Source organism: Eschrichtius robustus, chromosome 1 (genome assembly GCF_028021215.1).
Source record: "Eschrichtius robustus isolate mEscRob2 chromosome 1, mEscRob2.pri, whole genome shotgun sequence".
In the NCBI taxonomy this organism is placed as follows: Eukaryota; Metazoa; Chordata; class Mammalia; order Artiodactyla; family Eschrichtiidae; genus Eschrichtius; species Eschrichtius robustus.
Window position 1 is genome coordinate 39506670 of NC_090824.1, and position 12784 is coordinate 39519453.

At 39.5% G+C, this 12784-nt stretch overlaps 1 protein-coding gene across 5 annotated transcripts in view; it reads right to left on the reverse strand.

Moving 5' to 3' along the window:
• Nucleotides 1-12784, reverse strand: part of SYT16 (synaptotagmin 16) — a 255974-nt gene that overhangs the window by 126274 nt on the left and 116916 nt on the right. The window lies entirely within an intron of this gene.

Below are 12784 nucleotides of genomic sequence, written 5' to 3' on the forward strand. Positions count from 1 at the left end.
ACATTTTAAAAACTAAATTTTCCATTAAAACCTGAATACCTTTTCCCAAATTCAAACCTATGAAAGCACTTATTTTTATAACAATATGCAAACTTTTACATCTCAAGAAAAAACTACCCAGTATTCTCCATCAGAATGAGAATACAGTTAAATTATATGAATTCAGACATCATAAATTTGACATTTATAAAAGCTTTGACAGGAGCTAGGGTAAAGCTTACTTCTGTATTTTCTATTAAAGTAAAAGTTAAAAGTAAACTGGCTAAACAAAATCACCATCATCGTCACCCTCATCATCAAAATATTTCAGGGGACAATTTACCTTACAGCTCTTCTTATTTTTTTCATTAAGGGGTTAGGAGAAGGGCCGAACGGTTTTCTTTTCTAATCACGTCCCAGGTAATCCTCATGCCGCTGGCCCACTGACACACATCGAACAGCAAGGTTTTACTGAGGTATGATTTACAGGTCATAAAATTCACCTTTTCTGAACATACCCATTCTAATCATAAACAGTTCAAAATTTTTAGTAAATTTATCAAACTGTGTAACCATCATTATAACCCAGTGTCAGAACATTTTCATTACCCCAGTAAGATCTCTAATGACCATACACAGTTAATCCCCATTCCCACCTCCAGCCCCAGGCAACCACAAATCCACTTTGTCTTTATCATTTGTCTTTCCTGGGCATTCCATATAACTGGAATCATACAATGAAGAAAAAGATTATGAGAGACAGTGGAAATAACACTAAAATAGCTATGAGACACCATCAGCCAGTTCCACTTCTGCAACTATCTATGATCTTGGGAAAGATGTTTAATTCCCTAGACTCCCATTTCCTCACGTGCAAAATGATAGCATTGCACTTGGAAAGTTGTCAGTATTCCTTGCAGATAACATTCTAAATCAGCATCCTGGGGAGCTCTCCTTTGCCACCCTCCTTTCGACTTTGTACTACTGTTGGCATCCAACACACATGAAATTCATTTTGCTTCAAACATAACTATGACACAGACATCACAAATTCAAGACTCTAGCAACCACATCAAGCATATACTGTAGAAGGCACTCAAGAAGTATTTACTGAATTAAACTGAACTGAATTTGGTTGGCCTCCACTAATTAAGTTTGCTTAATCCTATAAAATCCAGGAATGGTTTTTATAAGTTTCAAACTATTTGCAAAATGTTCGATGAATAAGCTTTTTCCTGGAGACGATGTTCCTATCTTTTTCAGAATCTCAAAAGGGCCCCTTTATCCCCACTGTCATTTCTATAAAGAGCACAGATTGGTGAGATCAGTCTGTCTCTGAAAGATACCCTGCCACCAACAGTTAGGAGGGTCGAAAGGAGGGTGGCAAAGGGGAGCTCCCCAGGATGCTGATTTAGAATGCTATCTGCAAGTTTTCATCTGGTTCCCACTATGTTTGTGATGAGGGAAATAGGAATCTTTCATCTAATGAGATTTTCATTTATAGCCAGAAAACCATTCCAGCACAAATGATTAATCCATTGCACATGTTTCTGCTAGGTCCTGGGACATGGCCTCACGTTCTTATTTGTATTGGCCCCCTTCTGTCTATGAATGAACACATCAATATTCTTAAGTTGGAACTCTCAACCTAGATCAATGCTAACAAATGTTCAATATTTTTCCTTATGTTTTCCTTTCATTTGTTTACACAAGCTACAAACTAAGCAGGCAGTAATATTGTTCATTACTAAAACGACAACTGCTACACATTTTATCTCCTTCGTCAGTGGTTATCAAAACAAGGTCTCCTGGGGTCCTTGATGACTGGGCTTTTAGAATAGTAATGCTGATAACATGAGAATGTCAATACTTCTGTGTCTGGCAAACATTAATAATCAGATCCCCCTGGGATCCCATCAAAAGCAGCAGCCTTAATGGCATCTTTTGGCTGCAAACATAAGCAGGTTAGGTGGGGGTGGTGCATGAGGTCTCAGGTCTGCCCAAAGTGGCCCCAATCAAAGAACACTTGCAAACATTCCTTTTACATTTCCCTTACCACTGGCAGGGAACTTCACATAAGAAATGGGAACACTGTTTTCTAAGCATGATAATGGATTCAAACATTCTTAACTAATTCTACATACATATGTGACCTATTTTATAACATTATATATAGTTATACAGACTGTATCTATTCAGTTAAACCAAAATACTAGCTATATTTCTATGTTAAGCCAAAAATGCCTGTCTTTTCCTTTTTTCTTCTCTTTCTTTTTTAATCCTTCCAATTTCTCACTAAAAGATGTGAAAGTTTGCTTGCTGAGGAATAACAAATACCTCTGCGGTCTTCTGTTAGCACGGCTCAGTTCAACTAGGATTTACTACCATCACCCATAATGAATGGGATACTACTTTCTAGTAGCAAAATACTAACATTTCATTCCAAAAAGCATACTAGTATAAATATGAGTCCTGCAATAGAGCAGCTAATGGAAAGGAAAATCCTCCAACTGATATAGAAAATGACGTTTCACACTGGTGTCCCATTTCTAAATAATCCCAAACAAAATACACATTTGGGGTTAGTTTCAGATTTGGGGGCGGGGGGATTCTAAATGGAACTCTTGCCCTAAAATGTTTTAAAACTAATACCAGTTAGGTCTTTGACTATAAAGCCTACCCATGGGAAAAACAAAAATTTGAAAGGACTCTGACATCTTTCCAACATAGAATGATGAGCTACGAAGTACATCTTTAATAAGCATTACTTGTTAAGGGGCAGAAGAGTGATGGAGAGATTTGGGAAGATCAAAGACCAACTTAACAACAACAACAACAAAAGAAGCTTTCTGCTTAAGAGTCCCAGTAAGACACTGAGAGCTTCATGATACTTTCCATAATGTGCCTTATAATGCCATGATTTGTATTTTGCTTCAAGATAATTTAAAAAGAAACATTCAAAGAGTTAATGCCCTAACGGTAAGGTTTTCTCCATCACCCTCTCTCTCATCAAGTGGCCCACACCTTTATGGAATGACAACTATAAACTACCACTCTGTGGTCAATGCTCACTAGAGAAAAGCAAAAAAGAAAAGCAGTTTTTAAGCAGATGGCAATTTCATTCTATAAAACTGACATTAATTTTTCCTAAGTATTAAGAACTGTTTTGAGAATCCAGAGTATAGAAACTAAGAAAATAAGATTCAAAATGTTTTTGGAATTCCTAAATTCACACATTTCAAATAGTACCTGTCACCTTATCATTAAACCTCAATCATAAAGCCTCGATAATATAAGCTTGCAATTATTATGAGAGATTTTGTGAATAAGGTATTTGCTCCTTTGAGTTTTAGAGGAATACAGACATTTTAATGGAACTGTATAACCATAGACATGCCCTTTCTTTTACCTTAATCTGTCAGACTAAGAAAAATGAGATTTTTAAACCTGTTACTCCAATAACTAGTTTAGAACTGATTACTCAAATAGTTAAGCACGTACTCATAGACACCCACTTCAATGCAGAAACAGTGACCTGTGTTACTATCGTACACAAACAACAATCCTTTTCTTTGCTGCCCACTCATCAGCTCATTTTTTTTTTTTAATTTAAGGCATGTGTCTCTTTAAAGGATAATGAACCTCGCTGACAAGAGAAGCACAAAAACCCAGTATCCTCTGATAAATCTAACTCATAGCACTATGTATCTCTGGAAGATAGCACAGGGAGATCAACTGTTGTTATGATACCATTCTTTAGCACGTGCAGACCAACGTACGAGCTTTGAACTTACAAGTAATTTCCTCATCCATAAGTGAAAATGACATGCTCATCTCCAATACATCAAAATCCCTCAAAGCTACCCATAAAGTTGATGAGATAGTTTCACCAGCTCCAGCAAAAGGACGTGTGATTAACACCCCCTCAGATCATCCTGGGGACCCATGCTGAAGGAGTGAAGAAAGAATTTCAATCCACCAAGCAATCAACACTTAGTGGGTGCTTCTACATAGACTATCAAGGTTTACTGAGGTCTACCCAGAACTCAGTCATAAGATTCCATACTATGGCGATTCCAAATACAAAAGGCTCAGAGTTTCTGCCAAAAATTGACTCCACACTATCTATGTTATATATATATATATATATATATATATATACACACACACACACACACATAAATACACACACACACACCCCCATATGTTATAGAGTCATTGGGAAGGTGAAAAATCATTAAGGGAATTTTCTCTGCAGCAATTTGTACTGTAGAGAGAGCTTCGGATTTGTTTTTATTAATATCCTAGCATCACAGAAGAAGCTCAAATGCTACAAGAAGAATCTGTTTCTAAGGTAACTCACTAGGCACCCTCATGTAAATAGCTCAGAAAATAGAGCTGCTCATATTCCGACTGTAAATGTGCCCAGATCCATCGAAGGACTTTTAGTATCTCCCCAACCTTCAATCTAATGTCTCCCATCTCCAGCAATCAGCTAGCTGTGTAACATGTTCATTTGCTGGGTCGAATTCTTGAGCAGTGGAAGATAACCCATCATCTAAGTTGCAAGAAAACAAACAGTAAAGGATGGTAAACTTAAAGAGACAGATCCATTCCCTCTTGAGCAAGGAAATGGAGACAATAGGGTATAATTTAGAAACAAATTGTCCTTGTTAATAATTGTTGAAGCTGGGTGATGGGCACATGGGGTTCATTATACCATTCTCTCTCTATTTTCCTGTAAGTTTGAAATTTTCCATAATAAAAAGGTGATTTTTTAAAAATGAAGATCTCTTCCCAGCCTCCCTACCATAATACACGGAAGGAAACAAGAATTCAAACAAAGATGTTAAGTAAGCTCCTGTGATGGTTAATTTTATGTGTCAACTTGGCTGGGCCACAGTGCCCAAACATTACTCTGGATATCTCTGTGAGGGTGTTTTTTTATGGATGAGCTTAACAATTAAAACAGTGGACTTTGTGTAAAGCAGATTTCCTTCCATAATGTGGGTGGGCCAAATCCAATCAGTTGAAGACCTTAACAGAGAGTGACCTGCCCTGAGCAAGAAGGAAACCTGCCAGTAGACGACCTTCAGACTTCAACGGCAACATTAGCTTTTTCCTGGGTCTCTAGCCTATCAGCCCACCCTGCAGATTTGGGACTTGCCAGCCTCCATAATATAATAAGCTTATTCCTAAAAGACATAAAAAAACAGAACCAGTACAATGTATTTGTGTGTGTATCTCTCTCTACCCAGCAATGAGCAAGATGTGTTCAACCCTATCTAAGGTCAATCTCTCCATCCTGTCAGTTAGTCTTCATTTTAGGCCCTTATAGCATTTATAACAATCTATAATTTTTTTGCCACTTTACTTTCAGTTTTGTTTGTTTTTCTGTCATATCCAAAAGTGGAATTTCCGAGACAGTAGGGACTACATCTCTCTTTTTCATCATTTTATTTCCAGGACTTAGCACACTGGGTAGCATAACATAGATTCCTAATAAATGATACTGAATGGATGAATGAATATTCTCAAACCAGTCATTTTCAACTGTGTTCTTTGGAATTTGTACCCATCAAACAGGGTTCAATCAGTCATACTTTGACAGGTTCATTGAGAGTATTCTCAATTATCTGTGTCTTAATCAAGTCACCAAAACAAGTAACTAGACACCACAATGAGATATATCAAGGCTTATCCTGATGTTCAAACTCCTACAGCTCCTTACAGCTTTTCATCTCATGTATTAGGTTGAACCATATGAAACTTCCAACCTACAGAAACAGTAATTTCAAAGAGTTCAACCTAATATAACACATACTTAGAGAAATACATAATGCAAATGAAAGCATTAAAATCAGAAGAGAAGATACCTTCAATTTAAATTGTTAATAAGTAGATTTCCCACTCTAGGTATCACCCTCCAAGTTGGGTCTTGTTTTGCTTAAGCCTCATTGGGGAAGGGTGACAAGAAGTAAAGAGTGGGATTTATTCCATTTATTCCACTATTTCAGGACAAAAAAAGTACAATGAGGGGGGATGGTGGGAGGGGCTGAAGATTTCAACTTTCTAAAGATAGTTAATTCATAACTCTAAAACAAATTATTTTACAATCCAAAAGTTTACAAATCGTATCAAAAGCATTTCAGTGGCATTTACAGGTTTTAATCATCCTATCAGAAAAAAAAAGGGGGCTAGGGGAATAGCCTTTTTTTAATTCTAAAATATTTGGTTCATTTAAAATTCATCTGAGCAGTCCAAGCGCAAAACCACCACACAGACCTGCAGGTGAAGAAGACTAGACTCTAGGTTCAGAAAATACAACATTAAAGACAGCAACCAAAACCTCCTAGAAAAAATGAATTGTATTGCTTTTACATTATCCTTTAAGACACCTTTTTCAGCCTATATTTAATTCATCAATCATACTAAACATGAAGTATAAAGAAGGTGACACTGGTTATTTACAACTGTAGGATGGGTACATGGCTAAATGTCCTTCTCAATCTTAAGGAGCCAAAAATAATAATAATAGTAATAATAATAATAAAAGCAACCATATCTGCTATCCAGTACTGTATATATATATATATTTACATCTGTTTCAGATCCTGATTCATACCATTTTGTAAAATTTGTCATTGCTCTTTCTTATTTGGGCATAAAAGGAAACTGGAATATAGTCACAATTATTCAGAAAACCCTGGAAGTTACAAAGATGGGGCAGCAAATTCTTCTGTTTTGGTCCAATTCACTAAAAATTTGTAAAACTCAGAATCTTGAATATAAATTAGAGATGGTTGTAATTTGACAACTTTGAATAATCTTATAAAGTAGACACTTTTCCTAAATAACTTTTCCTTATTTAAATCCCTGTGCAAACGTAATCTGCTAATAGCGCCATGGTGTATATGGGGTGGTAGGGAGGGAAAGCATCATGAAGGAAAAAGCTTGCCTGCTGACCAAGGTAGAACTGAAATGAACCAGTCAGGGAGGGAAATAGGTGGGGAACCACTGGATGGATTCTTTGTGGGCAGAAACAAAGGTGGATTGGGCCAGCGTTAACACTGTTCAAGCGCCACCCTCTCTGACCTGAAAGGGAAAGTTAGCGATGAACCCACCCCTTCCATCAGTGGCACTCCACCCTGGCCACACCTTTAAATCACCTGGTATTCTTTTAGAAACTATACAGTTTGCCTTACCACTGTCACTACCTATTCTGACATAATTCGTTGCAGTGGGATTGAGCACTGGTACTTTTTAAAAGCTTCCCAAGATTGAGATCCAGTGTAGTTCAACGGGGCTCACGTTTGGAAAGCACTCTGACTGCTGATTACAGTCTATAGCATAAATATCTGACAAGCTTTTGTCATCTCTCTTTGAAAGAATCATTCTAACCCCAGACGGGGAGTGTGAAATACCCCTGTTCAAGGAAAATGGAGAAAGAAGAATCTCGTATCCAATTCTTCATCAACTCTCCTAATTCGGAGTGACTGAACATCACTCCCAGGTGATGTTTCCACCTCCTCTCCCTCTATAATGGGCTGAATGGTGGTCCCCAAAAAGGTATGTCCATGTCCTAATCCCTGGAACCTGTGAATGGTGGAAGGGTATTTGCAGATGTGATTAAGGATCTTAAGAAGATCTTCCTGGATTATCAGGGGGAGACCTAAATCCAATGACAAGAGGCAGAGAGAGGACAGACACAGACAGGAGGGCAGCAATGTGAAGATGGAGGCAGAGGTTGAAGTGATTCAGCCACAAGCCCAAGAATGCCGAGGATGGTCGGCAGCCTCCTGAAGCTGGGAGAGCGTGTGGACCCGCTGACATCTTGATTTCAGACTTCTGGTCTCCAGAACTGTGTGGAAAATCAATTTATGTTCTTTTAAGACACGAAGTTTGTGGTAATTTGTATGGCAGCCACAGGAAACCGAACCATCCCCCAAACCCTCCTTTCCCCTGATTTTCTCCCATCCCAGAAGTTCAAAAGCATGAAATAGTGACTTGAGTGGAGAAGATCAGGTGGGCAGAAAAGTAGTACAGTTAAGACCTTGGCCTCTGACATTAGGCAGTTTTGGGATACGAGTCTCAGCTTTGCAGCTTAATAGTTTGGGGAAAAAATTCATCTCTCGAAGACTCAGTTGCCTCATCTTTAACATGGAGATGATAATAGTATCTGCCTACTGAATTGTGTAGTAGGAAGGTTGTACTTGAACATATTCTGACCTAAATGCAGAACTGAAATAAAAAGTATCTGACAACAGCAGCCATCATGGCCCAAGCAGAAGGAATTGGGGCAGGTCAGAGCCCCAGCTGGACCAGAAGCTAAACATTCAGTTGTAGGTGAAGAGGTGGGAGTGGTCTTGAGGAGGAACCAGTCAGCTGGGCCTTTTAACCAACTGGTGGGGAGAAATTGTCACAGGTGGACCATCTCACTCCCGAGCTCCAGCTGACACAGCTGACTGCTGAGCCCTGGCTGAGCACCAGCTCTTCCTAAATGTACAAAAGCTGTCGCCACGCTGTCTCACTGTGCTCTTGTCTCTCTCTGCCAGCACACCCCCTCCCATGCTCTGTGTTGAGAAACTAAACTTCAGCTTGCCCCCTCAAAGTCATCTGGTCAGTTTCACTTGGGATAAGTAATCAGTTTGGGGGATTTGCACTCCCACCCCACACTCCTGCTCATCAGAGAGCAATGGGCATGGCTGTAAGCATACTTACCGTGGTGTGCCGTTCCTCCCTGCTGCCTCCCTGACCTCCAGAGGAGTCAGCCTCTGCCTCTACAGCCTTCCTCGGGAAGGGTCCAGACCTGCAGTACCTCTGGTGATCCTTCCAGGCAAGACAAGTACATAATTTGAAGACCCAGTGCAAAATGAAAATGGAAGGACCCTTGCTCAAAAACCATTAAGAATTTCAAGAAGGCAACAGCAGAGCACTAACCCAAGAGCAGGCCTCGGGTGGCGTGCTCCCCAACCTCTGTTACAGGCCCACCCTACCCCAAGGTGTGACAACTCCCTGGCAGGAGTGTTCCCTGGCAGTGCTCTTATTCCTCTGCTGTCTTCTCCCCACAGGGTCATGCAGAAACTTCTAAACCCTTGTGTGACATGAGCTGCTCACCTAAAGAACTGCTCAGGGAGTCTTTTCCAGATCTCACTCCTCTCATTCCCACTAGCGTGTCCTACCCCTGCAGCCACAGTAGGCCCACACGAGACACGTATGAGGCCGTCTCCTGCCACCCTCTGGAAGGGGATGCACGTGGCACTCTGCTTTCCACCTCTTCCTCAGGCCATGTTGGACTCAGATCTTCTTACCACAACCACTGCGACCCCACCCCACATCTGCCACCCTTCTCAGGGTCCAGGCAACTCTCTAGCCCTCCAAATCTCTTTCCCTGTGGTCCTTCCAAGCCATGGACTGCCCTTTCCAGTGGTGGAAAGCCTTTCTTCTTCCCCTCCCTGCCTGGGAGGAAACACCCTCCTGTCACATCTTCCATCCTTTCTACCCTGTGCCTTTGAAAATGAAGCTCTTTGCTCCAACTTCTAAATGTTGCCTTTGATACATAAAGAAAGCTTTTGAGGGGGAAAAAAAAACAAAAAACAAAATTCTTCTCCCTCTTTCAAAGCTAAGCTTCTTTAAAAACTATGATTTCACCATAGGATTTTTATTCTTAATCAATTACTTATCTCAACGCTGAACAATGGCTTCTTTGTGGCAAGTCATATCCACCCTTCCCCCAAAGCAATCACTACCAACAAACAACAAAAGTACCTTGCATTAAGAAGTCAAATAATCCATGTAACAGACTTAGCAGCTGTATGGCCACAGTAAATCCTAAATAAATGATAGCCACTAATTATCATTATCTAATTATTATTATTGCCTATGTTATTAGGAAGAAACTGTTTCAGTTTCTTTCTCCCCTTAACCTACACCTAGATAAAATGATATGTGTAAATTCTTTGAACTTTGAAAAAATAGCCGAAAAGGCAAGGTATTTTTGTGAGGTAAATTATTTGGCACAGTGGGTTCAGAAAATAAACTGTCACGCCTGCCTCTCTGATATTACCACACAAAAGAAAAGAATTATTTTATTCCTCAGAACCTCACATGTATATTAGATTATAATGATTAGGTTGCTGATATTCAGCCATTTTTTGATCTATTCAAATGGCAATTTCATATGGCTCAGTCTCAGAGTAGGATGGTCTAGTTGCTTTTAATCATTTTCATTAGGCCTCTTTCATTCACAGACTGAGACCCAGAGAAGAAATTGCTACGGTAACCCTAAGGATCAAACAGGATTGCACAATAGCAATTGGGAGAAGAACCTAGTTCAGACTTATCAATTTGCAAGTGAGGACTTAAGACCCAGAGAGGTGAGGTGAGCTTCCCAAAATATCACAGCCAATTAGTGGCAAAACTAAGCTCTGGCTGTCTTCACTGTGCTTCTTTCCACCACACCAGGCTGCCTTCCTCCCTTCTCTACATTTGTCAAAATATGTGAAGAACATCCCAACTTCACTGAGAAGTCAGGGCTCTGAGGATGATAATTAAGGCAAACATCAAAAGTTAGATAAAATCTGGGCTAAAAGCACATTTTTCAAAGACTCTTGATCAATGATAATTAAACTTCTAAAGGAGAAATGTCAAAATGAAGGTGTTTGCTTCTTAGACGTTATAATTTGTAGATTCTTCTGATTAAACTATTTTTAAACCTCCTTCATATGATCCCACTCTAAGTTTGAGACATGGATTTCAGTGTTTCTTGAGCTAACAGCTTCTGGCCCATGTTTTATTGTTATCGTTTCAACATTATCTTCAAACCTCAACTTATTTGCAAGTATAATTCATAACTGTCTCTAAATTACTCAGATAACATGTCAAACAAGACAAAAAGAAAAATATCTTAAATAGCTCTAACCTTAGTTCTTTGTACCCATTATAGTTTGAAAAGGAGAAAACCACCAACTTAAATCTCCCAATTTAAGTAATGAATACAATGTGTTCATGTGTGATGTCATTCCTAAAGCCACTATTGTGACTGGAATTTTGTTAATACTACACAGCTATGGTTAAAGTTCTATTAGGACTTTTAGCATAGGCACCATGCTGGTACCTTTACAAAATTAATTCATTTAATCTAGATCAACCCTGTAAGGGATGTATTGATAACCCCAATGTACAGATAAGGAAACACATTTAGAACGGTTCCATAATTTGCCTTGGTCACACAACAAGTGACAGTCAGCTGCGGAAAGGAGAAAAGTAGAATCACTATGAACCCTACCTTCGTATCACCCCATGACCAAACAGAAGTCTATGCATCCTGCTCACCTATGTCCCAGCTGAGACAGTAGTGGCTAAACCATTAGTAAGTCCCAGATTTCACATAACAAATTCCATTTTATTTTCAGAAGGTGAGCCATATGTCCCAAGTGGAGTTCAAAAAATAAGGCCACTGCAACGGTAGCAATGCCAAATCAACTGCCAGAACAGCAATTTACACCCCTCCCATTATTCTCTCCTATGGTGATTTTAAAATACATCACACAGTCTTTGATCTGTTCCCTTAAAAAGTGGAACCTAATCCCCCTTCCCTTGAACATAGGCTGTACTTAGTAAATGACTAGAATGTGGTGGAAAGTGACACTGTATGTAGACTAGGTCATTAAAAAAAAAAAACTGTGGCTTCCTCTTGCTCTCCTCTCTTAGATCATTCATTCTGGGGGAAGCCAGCTGCCATGTGATAAATACATTCAAGCAGCTCTGCAGAGGGTTCACACAGGAACTAAAGCCTTCTGCCATCCTGGAAGTGAGTCAATCAGCCCCAGTCAAGCCTTCAGATGACTGCAGCTGACATTGCAGCCTCATGAAAAACCCTGATCTGTAACCACCCAACTAAGCTAGTCCCATATTCATGAACTTCGGAAACTGTGAGATAATAAATATTTGGTGTGGGGTAATTTGTTAAAGCAATAGATAATTAAAACACATTTATTCCAAAATTGTGCCTTTCCTTATATACAAGCAAAAAAGTTAAAAGATGGCTACATAAGGTGCCATATCAATAAGCCAAACATTCTCCTTGGTCCAGGCTGGCTCACCCAGAATATGCTCAGGAGGTGGGATGACTAAGGGGTGTTTTCCTCAAGGCCTTGCCCCGGCTCAGAAAAGTAATGTTAAGACTGTCCCTCCACCAGTTCCGTCATGCCCCACACATGGGGAATGGGAAAGGAGGGTAAGACTCAGACTGATTAAAAAAAAAAAACCAAAGTTGTTACCTGTAAGATAAGAGCTCTGTCTTTAAATGTCCAGCTTCTGTGTGATGATAATCATTACTCTGTGATAACATCCTGTATCACAAAGTTCTACCCTTTAGCAATTGAAAATAGAATACGTCCTTTAAGAGCAGGAAGCCAATTATTTCTTTTAGTATGTTATTTTCCCCCATCAAACTGAAAGAAGTTAGTAACTGATGTAGTAGATTCAGTGAACTTAAAGAGTAAAAACCTCCTGTTGGAAAAGTGACTGTTGCCATATGAGGTGGGGAGTGGCCCTGAGCACTGAAAATCTCAAAAACAGCTAACTGAAGTGAAATGTCAACACTGTTCCAACATAATGAGACCAAAACACATCAAGGCTCTTGTCAATAAAAATCCAGTTTTTTCCTTCAAGCATTAGTCAGAGGGAAACTCAACACAGACATCTAAAAAGCTAAGAAGATGGGACGTGGTGGTCAGCCTTTTCCCATCTGCTCTTTGGACCCTGAAGAGAGCATTACTTTCCTAAAGCTAATGTATTCTTC